The following is a 17473-nucleotide window of genomic DNA, read 5'->3' as shown; positions in this document are numbered from 1 at the left end:
TAGCTTTATGTTCCTTAACTTAGGGAACACTTAGTTATTTGTTAATCCCCCCCTCCTTTTATTGTCCCTAGAAAGATCTAGGGATATACTATGGATAACTTACCCTCAGAAAACAGGAAATCCTGAATCAGAAGCTGGTTTGTGTTAGTAGGAAAAGAATGGACTCTACAATGAGGCTGTCCAAATTCAAATCCTGGCAGTCACTTGCCAGATATTTTGGCCTCAGACAAATTATTTACCTTCTCAGTACTTTAGTCATCTTTTCTGGGAAATGGAGTAATTTGGTAGAAACTTCCTCAGAAAACTGTTGTAAGGGTTATGTGAGATTATGCCATAAATTTGTTAGAATAAGGAGGCATAGAAAGTGCTCAGTAAATACCCACTGCTATTATTATTATTAAAAGGAAAGAGGTAAAAACCTCAACTTCTCCCTTGGGACAGAACTTGATATTGGCGGATTTCTTTTCTTTTCGGCAATGCCAAGCCTTCTGAGTTGTGATATCTAGGGCCCACTGCCATTCTGAGAAGATGCAAACTTGAAAATCACACTGGGAACTCAAGCCTCACTTTGTCTCCAACATCTTTAGGTAGTTAAATTTTATCAAGGTTTGCGGAGATGGAAGAAATACAATTCCAACCCCAGCCTCAGGTTGCATATAAATTGATTACATGCATATTCAGTTTTGATCATTTTTTCATCTTTAAAAAAAAACAACAACAACATATTCCTTACTGGCTGCCTTCCCAAAGCACTGTCCAGGTGCGCTCAATGTGGTCAAAATCCTGTCTGGTTTCCTGCCTCACTTCTTCTCAAGAAGGTGAATGTAGACAAGCTGTAATCAACTTCAAATATGGTTGCAATCCTATTATTGAACTCAAAATCTAGCAGTTCATTTTAATAAGTCATTTCATAATAATAAAATGGCTGCCCATGAATTTACATATGTCAACAATCAATCAATACTAGTTAATGCCCCTGCTTTCATTTTCAAGTGTTTCTGAATATTCCTGTTTGTCAGATGAACACATTTACTTCTTCCACTGTACTGTTATTGCCTCTACCTCTGCTCTACACCCACAAGAGATAATGATATTTAAAATATTTAAGTTGTTGACCAAGTACAGTCCTAAGAATTTCACATACCATATTTCAACTAAGTCTCATTATAACTCCATGAAGTAAGCGTTATTGTTCCCATTTATGGAGGCTCAGAGAGGTTAAATGACTTTGCAAAAGTCATAGATAACAACTGGAAAATCGAGAACACAAAACACATGTTTGTTCCTAAAGACCATATTTCATGCATGCACATATCTGATTACATAAAACACCTGCCTATTATATTTGCAAGTGACATAAATCTAGGTGGTCTGGATAACCTAGTGGTGGCTAAATGAAAAACTTTTAGATTGCAAAGAAGGACTGAAACCAATGGAAGCAATAAACTGGGCTGAAATAAAAAATCTTACACTGATATTTAATAAAGAATTCACATGAATAAAATATAGAAGACCTAACTTAGCCATACAATATATTTCTTAAAAATGCTCTGAACCATTTTATCTGACTGAAAGGTCAACTTAAGTCAACAGTGTAACTAAGATCTTAAGAAAGCAGTGTAAATGTTGACTGCTTTAATGGCGTATTACTTAGGTCAATAAAGTCAACAAAAGTAAAACTCCATTATACCAGGCAGAATCATGACAATTCTGGATGCTGCATTTTAAGAAGAATATTGGTAAATTAAGATGCATACAAAGAGTACAGCAAAGGGTCAAGAAACAATATCAAATGAGAGATTATTCAGCAAACTGGGACTTTTTGGTGCAGGGAAGAGATTGGGGAAGAAAGGATGTGGAAGAGAGGTTTGACAGGTGTCTTTACCCTTGGAAGAACTAGACTTTGTATTATTTCCTAGAATGGAAAAAAAAATCTAATAGGCATAAAATATAGTAAAATTCAGCCCATTGTGATTCATAACTAACATATTCAGTTGCTTAACAGGGAAAAGAAAGAGGTGCCACACACAAAATAATGCGTTTTGTTTGTTGTGTTCAGAAATGTGTTCAAAGGAAGTCTGGATGGCTTTTTAAAGGATTCTCTCAAAAGTGATTATTGAAATCCAGCCAGAAGATTGCCTTATACAAGGAAATTGAACCAAATGATTTCTAAATAGCCTTCCCAACTTTAAGACAGTATAATTTTTTTCTTTCTTGCCCAATTATATTTCCCCCGATAAATTCTAATGAGTGCTATATACATTCCTCATCTTTATACAACATCCCTTTTCTCCATCGAAATTGCATGAAAACAGCAGTATTTCTGTAACATTTTTCCAAGCTCTGTCAACCAGGTTTCATCCATTCTTACCACTCCTTTATTCCCATCAATGTCTCCAAGTGTTTCTTTTATCATTTCAACCCCAGGGTGTACCACTCTTTCAAAAATGTTATTTGCTTCACATGTTTCCATAGCTTGGGTTGAAAAAGATTTGAGAATGAGTGTTAACTTCTAAAGTTCCAGCAAACAACTGATTGCTCGTAGTAACATTTTTCTGTATTTGCCTTTATTATTAAATATTAAGTTTGTGGAAAGTAATGGTTTCATTTTAAAATGAATCCAATGATGAAATATATTTTATTCATCTCAAAAAATTTTATGGATAAAATCCATTAATATGCATATCATGAAAACACCCCAAAGATAATCCCAAGTTTTTAGAGCACATTTACTCTTGAAAATATTCCTCTCAGATTTGTTTTGCTAGTTAAGCGGAAAATATACCCTCTTGAGGAGTTCTTCCACAGATTTTTTTTTCCCCTAGAATTTCTCCTATAGTTTGAGGTTAGGATTTGTAATGGATGAAAATGTTTGCATAGTGAGGCGTTGTTAGTTTCTAATGAACCACATCTTGCTCCGGGAAAAACACAGAGTTGAACCATTTTGACTACTTCTGGAAGCTGGAGGTTAATGTTTAAAATAACTAAAGGGAAGGTGGAGCTTCTTTCAAAGCCATAAAAAAGAATAATTGCGATGACACACCACAGTATGCATTTTATACTGTTGAATGATGGCAGCTTCGCTGTTGGCTCCCTGCCCCAGAGGCCTAGCACACCCAGGGAGCATTGTAAAAGCTGCCGAACGCACACCCTGGCATGCGTGTGCCCACTTTTATAGCCAGCAATAATTTTAAAGGAACATACAGTCCCTACTAGGAGGCTTTTTCAGAAGATAAGCTGGAAATCAATGAGTGCAAACCCTTTGTAGAGTATTATTCCTAACAAGTGAATAAAAACAACTTTGTTCAGGAATGCTTAATCAAGTGATTATTATAAATCATGTTAGACCCTTGATTGAAATATCTAGACTCTAAACCTATTTTGAGGATGACAAGATCATAAATATTTGAATACCCTCATGAATCATCATCAAGTCTTAAAAATGGCTCTCTACTACTTTTTTGTCTAAAGTCACTCAATTGCCATATGTGGTACCTCATTTTTACAGTGAGAATGAGTGAACTACTCTTTTGACTGTGTCATACCAATTGTAGTAGAATTGCTAAGACTTCTTACTGTTAATCTTTTTCCCAATCAGGGTACTATCAAACATGGTAAAATCCCCACATTATAGCAAAATAAATAATCCTTTTAAATTCTAGCAGTCATTTTGGCACTTAATTTGACTTCATAAACAAGAAATCTGATTATCTTAGACAACTCTTAATCTTTTGTGACTGGATCAACTGTCAACAACATTCGTAAGAATTAACCATCCATCAGGGTAGATATAGACTTCAGATAGCCTTAAATTTGCACAACCAAGAGAGTTTGGGAGTTGCCTCTTTAAAAACATAAATACAAAATTAGCCAAGAAGTGAATAGTTAGGATGGAAAAATCAGAGTGAAATATTGGGGACTTGGAGAGTTAGCCTATTGTCTTCTGAGATGTCCTTAGCTGATTTATCAGAAAAGCTCATATAAAAATGCTTCTTGATTGCAGCCTGGACTTCTTTCCCTACCTGGAATGCTCCACAACTCCCAACAACTCCAAGTGCTCAAGGTACCGTGCAAGAGAGGGCCTTGAATTTTGAGCTCCACTAGTTTGACAGTGACCCTGCCCCTGCTGTCCATGTGTAATATTGGTGGAAATAAGGGGTAAGAAGTATGGTTTCCAACCCTGCTCCCTTCAGAGTTAATATTTCTAGGTTTAACCTAAGACTGTGGGTAAAAGTTGGATGAAGATGAAGAGTTCACTCCAGGGAAACCGTTAAATGTATAATCTTAATTATATTTCACTCCTTTGCATTCTATCACCTCAGAGAGATTAACACTGAGAAATGGAAGTTCTGACTCTGAAGCAAAAATATGAACTAGGAATCTTGGAAACATTTTTATTCTCAGCTACCCACAGTGAACATATTCATGTATAATTTCATAATTATATTAACACAATAATACACAATAATAAGTGGTTTGTAATTCCTGGCAATAAATCCTTTAAGAAACCAATTGCCATGTTGATGTTACACACACATTAAGAAAGGATTAAACAAATCCCTGTGATGATTTTAATAAAATAGACCCACAGGGGGCGCCTAGGTGGCTCAGTGGGTTAAAGCCTCTGCCTTCCTCTCAGGTCACTATCCCAGAATCCTGGGATCGAGCCCTGCATTGTGCTCTCTGCTCAGCAGGGAGCCTGCTTCCTCCTCTCTCTCTGCCTGTGTCTCTGCCTACTTGTGATCTCTGTCAAATAAATAAATAAATAAAATCTTAAAAAAAAAAAAAATAGACCACAAGACTGCGGCCTTCCCTAAGGAGACTTAAGATTTAGCTCTTCATTACAGGGCATGTTTGGAGGGGTCCAAGACTGGATCACAGGAGTAACAAGAAGTTAAAATATGTAGGGCCTGGCTCCATTATAGTAACTTTAGGTTTACTCCAAGCAAACAACAACGATGACAACAACAAACAAACTCTGTTAGAGGATTTTGAACAGAGGGGTGGTATGATCCAACTTATGTTTTAAAAGGATCACCTGCTGCTGTGTTGACAATAGACTGGAAGAGGCAAGGGCACGGCCAGGGAGAGGTTTTAGTATAATTCAGGCAAGAGATGATGGCAAGTGGTTGTATTCCAGATATATTTTAAAAGGGAAGCAAATAGGATTTGTTTGATGGGTTGTGTGTGAGATGTGAAAGAAAAAGAAGAGTTACAGATGACTACAAGATTTTTAATCTGGACAGTTGGAGAGATTGCCTACAAGAGGAAAGATTGCATATACAGCCTGTGTAGGAAAGGGCCATCGGGAAGTCAGTTTTTGACCTGTTAGCTTTGAGATGTCTATTGGTCATCCAAATGAAGAGATGAAGAGATCAAGTGGAAAGTTCTATGGATGAGGCTGGACTTTGGGGAGGGGATCCAGGTTGGAGGTATCAGAATATGAATAGTATTTAAAGTCATGTAGTTGGAGGAGCTGGGACACTCTGATGTTTAGAAATCAGGTAGATAATTAGGAATGAGCAAAGAAGATTGAAATAGCATTGCCAAAATGTGGGAGGAAAAGTAGAAGAAAGGGTACTGAGCAAGCAAGGGTGGCATGATTTGACCCCCATCACCCCCCCACCCACCAACCCACACATTAACCTGGAAAAACACTTATTGGGGGGGAACTAGAGGAAGATACAGTTGGTTTCCATCACACTCTGGGTAGTGCCCAGGGACCTAAGTGGGCTGAGTATTGTATTCCAGATAAAGAATCCCACCCTTCAGTCTGTAGATCTGAAAAGTTGCATCACCCCCGTGATGTAATCCGAGCCTAAGGTCCCATCTGAAAAACAGGGCAAGGGCCTCAATTCATTCCTGGGTACAATTAACCAGGAAGAGTTCTCAGGGAGAAAAGTAGTAGCAGTCCACATGGAAATGGAAGAAAGGTGGCAACCATGAAGTACCATAAGAAAGAAGAAGCCAAGACGAATGTGTGTGTGTGTGTGTCTGTGTGTTTCCTGTGTTTTCTCATGGTCATATTTCAGAAGCAAGAATTAAGAAGCAAGAACAGAAGCTTTCCATTCCCATATGGAAATGTACTTGGGGATTGTATCTTCCATCCCTCATTCCAGCACCTCTAGGAGAATTCAGCAATGGGTAACTATCCCATAATGTCATTGCTATCCTGCTAATTCCCGAGTTTTATACATCAGGCCAGGAGCTAAGCATTTCTCATATACTGCTCCCATTTAATCCTTGCAAATGCCTTAGGAAATAGATACTATTAACTTTCCCCAGTTTTTCTGTTGGGGAAATTAAGATTAGAGAGAATCTTCCCTAAATCACAGTGACAGTTTATGGAGAACCCCAATAAGGTTTTTCTGACTCCACATTTCTCTTTCCTATTCACTCTGTTCTATGTTTCCTTTATTTTTTTAAAAATTTATTTGACGGAGAGAGAGAGAGAGAGAGCGTGAGACAGAGTAGCACAAGCAAAGTCTGCTTCTCCCTTCTCTAGGGAGAAGCAGACTCCCCACTGAATAGGGAGCCTGATGTGGGGCTTGATCACAGGACCCTGGGATCAGGACCTGAGCTGAAGGCAGATGCTTAATCATCTAAGCCACCCAGGACTCCCTATGTTGCTTTTTCTGTTACTACTTTTTTCATATCCAGCACTAAGGATTGTATTTGGTTGTTAAGTGGATCTGATGAGTTGACTATACAGTCTAAACTTACCAAGTAGGTACACAAATTTCTATTTGCTTCAATACAGTTCAGAAACTACCAGTGTCATTAACCCTTACTTTATAGAGTTTAGGTAAAATTTTTAATACTAAATATTCCATATCAAAACTTTTCTGATTATAAGTATTTTCTGTAAACCAAATTTAGCTGAGGATGATCCATGTTTCTTTCAAAACTAATGACAGCACTGTTGTTATATATATGTTTATATATATATATATATATATATATATATATATATGCAATTCTTTTCAATTTTTATATCCAAGGTAGAAAAGAATGCATAAGAATAAGATTAATATTGGATACTTTCAGTTACTTATCACAGAAATTTTGTGAGTGTGTTATTTCTCCAATAAAAGAGAGCGAGGAATCTGTTGATCAATAAGTTGTAAAATAGATTTTTAAAAAGAGAGAAAATCTTATTATAATTTTACCTTATTTTTTTAAAGATTTATTTATTTATTTTAGTGGGGGGATGGGAATGGGGAGAGAGAGAGAGAATCTTAAGCAGACTCCATGCCCAGCAGGGATCCCAGTGCAGGGCTCAACCTCACAACCCTGAGATCATACTTGAGTTGAAATCAAGAGTCAGACACTTAACCCACTGAGCCACCCTGGTAACACCACCTTATATTTTAAATGCATACAAAGTAACTCTTTGTAAGAAGAATTATCATTTTGTGAATTTTTCTTTATGAAAACATGGACTTCATTAAAAACTTTCCTGTTTTTTTTCCTCAGACTGAAAAAGCCAATTAAATTAAATTTACAAATTTAATAGTTAAAAAAATATTTTTTGGCTCCGTACTCTATGCACAATTTTTCTATGAACCTAAAAATGCTTTAAAAACTAAAGTCTATTAACTTTTTGAAACAATAATTTTGGAATATCTTTAGTATTTTTTTTAACTTATAGTTCAATTAAGTTGTCTCAGTTTAACAATTTGCTTTATTTAGCTCAGTGGTTCTCAACCCCCTCTATATGAGTATTAGAACTCTTGGGAAGCATTAAAAACATAGGTACCCCAACTCTGTAAATGTACTAAGTATAAATTTAAGTGAGTGAACTTTATAACATGTGAATTATATCTCAATAATGGTATTTTTTAAAAATGTTGGGGCCCAGTTCTCACTCTAGACTAATTAAATCAGAGTTACTTGAGGATAGGTCAAGGCACCCAGGTTATTTTAATGTGAAACTAGGGGTTTAAACTAGTGTTTTAGCTTGTCCTATTTAGTTAAAAATAGTTGTTAGCACTCTGGGTGACTCGATTAAGCACTTGACTTGGGATTTTAGCTGATGTCAGGATCTCAGGATCTTGAGATTGGGCTCTGCATTGGGCTCCATGCTGAGTGTAGAGCCTGTTTGAGACTCTCTCTCAGAGTATGTACCCCTCTGCCCTCACCTTGCATTCTCGCTGCTCTCTTGTTCTCTCTCTAAAAATAAATAAATAAATAGTTGTTAGCATTCTTCATTTTAAGGGTTTATTCTGGCAAATGAAGTGTTTAAAATCAGAATGGTTTCAATATCTAACTTGGTTTAGGTTGATTGATCATAAGTCTTCAAGATTGAGGTTATAAGGGTGAAATTCTTTGGAAATAATGGAAAGCAACCTATGCTTTTTTTTGGTGGGGGGGATTGGAGGACTTTTTCCTTTATTTTACTGAAGTATAATTACATAGAGTAGTAAGTATAGACTTTGAGTGTACAGTTGAGTGAATCTTAACGAATGCCTATGTTCATGTTATCAGTGTCCAAAGAAAGCTATAACACACTGCCTTTGAAATTTTCCTTACCTCTTTTCCCAGTCAATTTCTCTTCTGAAAGGAACAGGTATGCTTTTTATTTTATCCCCATAGCTTAGGGGTTTTTTAAAATATATTTTTTATTTTTAAAATTTCTTTCCAGTGTACTAGAATTCATTGTTTATGCACCACATCCAGTGCTCCATGCAATACGTGCCCTCCACAATACCCACCACCAGGCAGGCCCAACTTCCCACCCCCTACCCCTTCAAAACCCTCAGATTGTTTTTCAGAGTCCATAGTCTCTCATGGTTCATCTCCCCCTCCAATTTCCCTCAACTCCCTTCTCCTCTCCATCTCCCCATGTCCTCTGTGTTATTTCTTATCCTTGTTTTTAACTAACTTCAATGTGATATAAGAATGTGCTCATTTCAGACTAGAAGAAAGGCAGAGTTCTGGCAGAATTATATTCAGAACCAAGGAGACACCTCTTTTGGAGAGAGGTTGTGGGGTAGTGGTGGTGATTTCCATCGCTGTGCAGAGGATTAGCAAAATCTACCAGAGGGGTCTGAACTGAACTGGTAAGTGAAACTTCTCTGTAGATGCAGATGACACAGATTTTCAATGACCCAGCAAAATCACCAAATGAAATAAGATCATTATGTTGAGAATGTGGCAGATTGTGTCTCTGACAGGAATTTACATCTAGAAAGGGAAGAGTCCTGTAGTGGGATATGCTGTTTGCAGAATTCTTCTTTTCTTCTTTTATGGCATCACCTACCCTGCCAAGAGGTTTACTGTCTTTAGGAGATACCCAGTAAAACAGGACTTATCTCTAAAATAATATGCTCCAGGTCTACCCTTAGTTAGTGTCCCAGCTCGCACTTGTCTATGAAAGTCTGTCATGAGGTCTACACATTAAACACGGCGGTTGTCTCACCTATATTCGACCTCTTCCCATGGTAGCGGAGATGGGCTCTGGGATTTAAGTCATTCAAAGTAATATCATTTCTCTTGGTGTAATGACGGGTTCAAGGGTAAATATATGTGTTCTAATTTAGTCCAAAGAGAGTACAGTTTAAGACTTCTGTTTTATTATTGGGGGGAAAAAAGACCCTTTTCCCCTCAGGATATGAATGAGGAAGGATGTAGCACAGTCAGCGACTGAAAGCTCTGTTGTTTACGTTAGTGAAGCCAAGCTGAGGGCAAAGTCAACCCACGTTGGTAGACAGAGCTGAGAAAATTGCAGAGGATAGGTGAGGATGATAATGTGAAAATCTGGATCAAATCAGCCCACACCCTCACAGATGACCCTAGAGCTTATCTGTTAGGTGAGCCAGTAAGTTCCCTGTGCTTATTATTCATTTTGAAGGAGGTTTTCAGTTCCTTGCATACAAAAACATGTTAGCGGATTTGGCTATTATAAGTGACTTCTTTTAATTAGTTAGTTCTAAACAAGTGGAATTAAGGGTCAATATAATATTTTGGCTTCAGAACAACCTTCTCAGGGTATTTGGATTTAAATAGGGAAATATCTAACACCAAAGTAATTCATTTAAAAACAAATAACAAATTGAATGGCCCACTATTAGGGTTGGGATGCCAGAGAGAGAGCCTTCTCCCATCAAAATACTTTGAAAGGAGACCACCTGGCTTCTATTTTGTGTCCAACAGAATCTGCCTTTCTTTGGATAACTGTTTCTGTTACTTCTGAGTGGGGCCTACTTCTTCACGGACCAGCATGGCCTAGATCATCATCAAATAAATCTCCCATCTCTGCCTCTCTCAAGCTGTCTTCACTTCTCTCTCTCCCCATGTTGTTTCTCCTTTTTATTCTAACCCTCACGGTTGCTCCAAGAACTGGATTAATTTAAGCCTTTCCTTTTAGCTCTGGAGTGTCATCCCTTCAGAACACTAAATAACTAATAAATTAATCCAAGTCAATATTCTAATGGCTTAGAAGGGCTTTCCCAGATTATAGATTAATTTTTAAACATGCCTCAGGATCTTCTTTGATAATCTAAAAATTATTCTTAATGGTGGTAACTTGGTGAGAGAAAGGACCAAGAGAAGAATGGGGAAGCTTTTGAGAAGGCCCTTAGAGCTGATGTGACCAGGAGATTGGACTAGGATATTCTAGAAGAATGGAAGTGGAATACAGGCTAGAGGGAACTTGGTATTCAAGTGTGTGACATGGATAATGAAAGGAGAGAGAATGTGTTTCTAAACTGAGTAGAGGTACAGAAAAAATTTTGCTCATTGGTGAAGAGTATAGGAAAGTGGCTTATGTCATGGTCTCCAAAAATCAGCACTCAGACTCAAACCCTACAGAAATGCAACCAAAAGTTTAATTATAATTTTTACATCTAAACATAACACAAAAAGGTAGAACAAAACCATGTAAAAAATTGGGGTGCTAGCAGAAGCCATCACTAGGTGTGATTGATCAAACACAGCTATTAAAACAAAGGGCAACAAATAAATTTAGAACAGGTAGGTTACTACTAATTTTTACCTTTTAACTTCTCCATCCCTGACTCTTTCTTTGCATGGACATATCTTTTTTCTCTGCCAGATACTAGAATGAGAGTTTTATCTTTATGCTTTTTATGATGATTTTTTTTTACGACTGTTTAGAATCTTTCTATGGAAGGGCCACATCCTTGAGAACACCTGCTCTTGCTGTTAACTGATTATTATTAAGCAAGAGCAAATGACATGAAGTCAGTTACAATAAAGTGTAAATAAAAAAAGTTTATGGCAGGGTGTGTAAAGCAAAAAAAAAAAAAAAAAAAATGGAAAAAAGAAAGAAAGAAAATTAATCATCCAGGAGGCAAAGTGAGGACAGATTCAAAGGTCATTTTTTTCTTCACTTAAATACTTCATTAATTGATTAAAATCTGTGTTGATTTTAATTGTGTTTAATTGATTAAAAATTGTGTTCATATTTCAAAATTTTTAACTTGTTGGGATTTAAAATGATTAACATTTGTGTGACTTCTAGCGAACCAATTATATTCACCTTCAAAATAAAATCTTTATAATAAGCTTTTCTCTATAAGGCACTTGAACAGTAAATGTCAGCCCAGAATATTTTATTTATTTATATATTTTAAGTAGGCTCCACACCTAGTGTGGAGCCCAACATGGGGCTTCAACTCACAACCCTGAGATCAAGTCCAGAGTTGAGATCTAGAGTTGGACATCTAACAAACTGAGCCACCCAGGCACCTCTCAGATCAGAGTATTTTAAATTCTTAAGATATTGTGCAGATTTGCATTTGGAATTTTTTTCAAGGACATGGAAAATTCAATTTTCTGTATTCACCTTAAATAATATTTTTGTTTCATTGAGAAGCAGAGTTATTCTAAGAATTTAGTAAAGGGGCACCTGGGTGGCTCAGTGGGTTAGGCCTCTGACTTTGGCTCAGGTCATGATCTCAGGGTCCTGGGATCCAGCCCTGTATCGGGCTCTCTGCTCAGCAGGGAGCCTGCTTCCTCCTCTCTCTCTGCCTGCTTCTCTGCCTACTTGTGATCTCTCTGTCTCTATCAAGTAAATAAATAAAATCTTAAAATAAAAAAGCAGTCTTGTCAGACATTTGTCTGGTGCTTTGTTAAAAAAAAAAAAAGAATTTAGTGCAAGGGATAAAATTATTCTTTGACCTTTTAACATTTTCTACACTCTATCTCAAATGACCTGACTTCCTCCAAGAATTGAGGAGACCACTTAGAACTGGAGGAAGGTTGCCATTCAATTTCAGTTAAACCACATTTACTAAGCTCTTACTAAGTACTGGGCAGTATGCGCAGGGTTTCAGTGGGTACAAGTGCGCAATATATTTCTTATCATTGACTGTGTCAGTGTCTGGTTAGGGTGTGGTTCAATCCACCACAATCTCTATTCTTTACCATCACTAATCTCAAATAAGCACACTATCTAAGGAAAAACATTGTTTCTAATATTTTAAAGTAACTTCTGTACATTGCCCTATTAGGAGCACTCCACCTCTACCTCATACTCTTAATAAGATTGCCATCGTGACGACTCTTCTATCTTGGCTCCCAGTACTCGAGAACCTTAGCTCTGATAAGGGAGGAAAGAGCACGTACACATATACACGCACCTCAGAATCTTTGATATGAAGGCATAATTATAGAAAGTGCCTTTCCACCTTTCTTGTTTTCTAACTACCATCTGGATACTTTTCTTCTAAACCTACCCTTTGTTCTCCACATCCTTTTAAATCATAGCGCTCTTGGTAAAATCTATTTTCTTAGAGCTTGTATGTTAAATCACACTAGTGTATGGTTTGGTCAATTTATTTTTAAAATCTAGAGTCTTCCAACCAGTGTCAACCTCAAGATTAATAAGCATAGTGTCCTAAATTTTTATTCCATTCTTTGTTCTCTCTCAGGGGGTCTTAGCTATATTAATTAAGTCATTGCATGTGACTTATAACTTCTCTTTAGTATCCATAGTATAAATATTTTTTTAAGATTTTATTTATTTATTTGTCAGAGAGAGGGAAAGAGAGACAGAGAGAGCACAAGCAGGGGGAGCAGCAGGCAGAGGGAGAAGTGGGCTCCCTGCTGAGCAAGGAGCCCGATGTGCTACTCAATGCCAGGACCCTGGGATCATTGATCTGTGCTGAAGGCAGACACTTAACCAACTGAGCAACATAGGCATCCCCATAGTATAAACGTTTTGAGCCACGAACATGAGTTCCTTCCATCTCTCCCCATTTACTTTCTCTAGTAAATGATTTTATTTTTCTAGAATCACGATGACTATTTTTAAAAGTACTTCTTTTATTTTATTTTTAAATGAACAAGGAGCAAGACTGACTTTTTTTGGGTGTACATTTCTGTGAATCTTAACACATGTATGAATTCATGTAACCATTTCCACAGTCAGGATACAGAATAATTCCCTTGCAATCATCATTTTTAATTGTTTCTTTTCTCATTCTGGGGTCTTGAGAGTTCCTTATGTATTCTGTACAAATAAACTTCACTGCATGTAAGATTTGCAAGCACTTTCTTCCAGGTTTTACATTGCCTTTTCATTCTTTTTTTTTTTTTTTTTTTTAAGATTTTATTTATTTACTTCAGAGAGAGAGAGAGAGCATGAGAGGGGAGAGGATCAGAGGGAGAAGCAGACTCTCCGCTGAGCAGGGAGCCTGATGTGGGACTCGATCCTGACCTGAGGTGAAGGCAGTCGCTTAACCAACTGAGCCACCCAGGTGCCCTATCTTCTCATTCTTTTAACAGTGTCTTTTGCAGAGCAAAACTTCTTTGATTACTTCCAATTTATCAATTTGTTTTTTCTTATGGGTCATGCTTTTGGTGTTGATTCTATGAATACTTTGCCTAACTCCAAGTCATGATGACTTCGTACTGTTTTCTTCTAAAAATTTGATAGTTTTATGTGTTAGATTTATAGCTCTGAACCACTTTGAGTTAGTTTTGACATAAGATACATAGTTTAGGCCAAGGTTCTTCTTTTGTTTTTAACATATGAATGTCCAATTGTTCTGACATGATTTGTTGAAGAGACTATTTTTTCCCAACTAGATTAACTTTGCATCAATAAACTGTAAATATGCGGGCCTATTTCTGGGTGCTGTATTCTGCTTCATTGATCTGTAGGCCATCCTTTCACCTAACGGTTTATTTATTTACTAATTTATGTGTTAATTTTTTGATTAATGTAATATTATAGCGATTCTTAAAATTGGGTAGTATAAGTCTTGTAATTTTTGTTCTTCTATTTAAAAATTCTTTTGGCTATCCAAATTCCTTTGGCTTTTTATATAGATCTAGAATCAGTTTCTCTATATCTGCACAATTTCCTACTTGGATTTTGACTGGTACCGTGTTAAATCAACATCGATTTGAGGAGAAGTGACACGTTGAATGTATTGAGTCTTCCGATCCATGAACAGGGTATGCCTCTGAATTTATTTAGGTTTTCTTTGATTTCTTTAATCAGTGTTTTGAAGTTGTTAGGTTTATTCCTAAAGATTTCACTTTTTTGGAATTATTGTGGATGCTATTTTTGTAAAAGTTGAGTTTCAACTCTTCACTGCAAGTATAAACAAATATGATTGCTTTTTGTGTATTGAACTTGTAACCTACAACCTTGCTAAACTCACATAATATTTCTTAGAACTTTTAAGTTTTTACATATATGAGCACATCATCTGTAATTAAGACAGATTAATTCTTTTTTTTTTTTTCCCCAATTTGTTGTCTTGTCTTATTGTATTGGCCAGGATTTCAGGTTTGATGTTGAACTGAGTGGTGAACATGAGCAGTTGTGCCTTACTCTCTATCTCATGGAGAGAGCATTAATCATTTCACCATGAAGCATGATGTTAGCTATAGGTATCTTGTAGATACCTTTTATCAGATTAAGGAAATTTCTCCCCTGTTCCTAGTTTACTGTGCATTTTTTATTATAAAGAGATGCTAAATTTTATCAAATGCCCTTTCTGCTTCAACTGATATGATCATATGGATTTTCTTCTATTGTCTGTTAGTATGGTGGATTACATTTGCCGATTTTCAAATATTGAATGAGGTTTGAATTCCCTGGACAAAATTCCCTTGGTTATAGTGGATTACTCTTTGTAACTATTTATAGGTTGATATGTTAACACACTGTTGATTGTTTTGCTGTCTATATTCATGAGGGATATTAGTCTGTAGTTTTATTTTCTAGTACTGTCTTTGGTTTTGGCATTAGGGTAATGCTGGATATTATCTATTTTAATGACAATCCTTTGTGTATTTGAGAAAGACATTTAGTCTACTTTTGTTGGGTTGGACATTCCATAAAAGTTAATTAGATCCAATTGGTTAATAGTGCTGTTAAATACTACTATTCTTACTATTTTATTGTTTATATGTTCTTCAATTATGGAGAATGGAATGTTGAAGTTCCTCAGTGTAATTGCAGATTTGTGTATTTTTCCTTTCAGTTTCATCAGTTTTGACTTTACATATTTTGAAGGTTGGGATTTTTAAAATGTCTTCCTGTAAATTTACTTTTATTATGAACATGTAATGTCACTCTTAACCCCTAGTAATTTTCCTAGTAGTTTTCCTTGCTTTATAGTCAACTATGTCTGACGTTAATATAGCCACTCAAGCTTTCTTTTGATTAGTGTTTGCATGGTGTACCTTCTTCAATTCTTGTATATTTAACCTCCTAATATCATATTCAAGATAGGTTCTTATAGATAGTATATAGTTGAACCTTTTAAAAAATCATTCTGACAATGTTTTTTAGTTGTTCTTTTTGAATTATTCATATTTAATAAAATTATTGATATGTTTAGTATTCGGTCCATCATTTTTTATCTATTTTCTTTTTATTCCCTCTTTATTTTCTTCGTCTATTTCCCTTTTACTGTTTTCTTTGGGTTATTTCAATATTTTTTATTACTCCAATTTATCTATTTAGTTTTAACTGTTTCTTTGTATAGCTTTTTTAATGGTTGTTGTAAAAATTATAACATACTTAGAATCATATTACTGTATGCTTAGAATTAATATTTTACCAATTCAAGAAGAATGTAGAAAAGTCCTATAGGTTCTTTTACTTTTCTCATTCATGGTTGTAGTTGTCAAATGTATTATTGCTACATACATTGAAAATCCAATCAAGACAATGTTTTTTGAAAGCAATAATTTTTACTTTTGACAGGCATACACACATTTGAAAGAACTTAGAGGAGAAGAATAATCCATTATATTTATCCAACTTCTACCATTTCTATTATTGTCATTCTTGAAGCTCCAGATTTCCCTCTTGTGTTATTTTTCTTCTGAGAAACTTCCTTTGGCATTTTTTAGAGCAAGTCTGTGGTGATAAATTCTACTTTTTTTTTAATCTTAAAATGTGTTTATTTTTCTTTTATCCCTAAAATATATTTTCACTAGAAACAGAATTCTGAATTGATAGTTCTTTTCCTTCTGCACTTTGTCACTTTCTGACTTCCATGGTTTCTGATGACAAACCCAGTCACACAAATCACTGTTACCCTAGAGGAGTTATATTGTTTTTCTTTGGTTGTTTCCAGGCCTTTTTCTTTGTCTTATTGTTTAGCATTTTGATTATGATGCAACTGGGTACTGAGTTCTTTAGCATTATTAAGTTTGGACTTTGTTGAGCTTCTAGACTCTGTACCTTTATGTCTTTTGTAAAATCCAGGAAGTTCCCACCCATCATTTCTTCAAATTTTTGTGCTCTGTGTTCTTTCTCATTTCTTTTTGGAGCTCTGATGACATACAAGTTAGACCTTTTGTATTGTTTTATGAGCCCCAAGGCTTTGTTGACTTTTTTAAAAAATTCAATTTATTTATTTATTTATTTATTTATCAGAGAGAGAGAGAGAGAGAGAGAGCAAGAGCACAAGCAGGCAGAGCACAGGTAGAGGCAGAGAGAGAAGCAGGCTTCCCGCTGAGCAAGGAGCCCAATATGGGACTCGATCTCAGGACCCTGGATGATGACCTGACCTGAGCCAAAGGCTCAGTGATTTAACTGACTGATCCCAGTGGCTTAACTGACTGAGCCACCCAACCCCCTTTGTTAACTTTTTTACAAACTTTTTTTTGGTCTCTGTTATTTAGGATAATTTTTATTGAACAATTTTTTTAAAGTTTATTGACTATTCTGTCATCTTGAATTTGCTGTTAGCCTGTATTGTGGCTATTTTTTACTTTATTCAGTATTTGATTTCCATAATTATATTCTGGTCTTCTTTATGTCTTGCTTTTCTTTGCTGAAATATCTCATTCATTTTAAGAATGTTCTTTCTTACTTTTAAAAACATGGTTATAATAGCTTCTTTGTAGTGTTCATTTGTTAATTCCAACATCTATACCATCAGAATATATGCTGACTGTGTTTTCCCTTGTGTGTTGACATTTTTCTGATTCTTTATAAGGCAAGTAATTTTTAATTGTATCCTGAGTTGAACAGTAG

The sequence above is a fragment of the Mustela nigripes genome, chromosome 1, assembly GCF_022355385.1.
Source record: "Mustela nigripes isolate SB6536 chromosome 1, MUSNIG.SB6536, whole genome shotgun sequence".
Lineage (NCBI taxonomy): Eukaryota > Metazoa > Chordata > Mammalia > Carnivora > Mustelidae > Mustela > Mustela nigripes.
The sequence above is the reverse complement of the archived record's forward strand: the minus strand, read 5'-3'. Positions refer to the sequence as shown.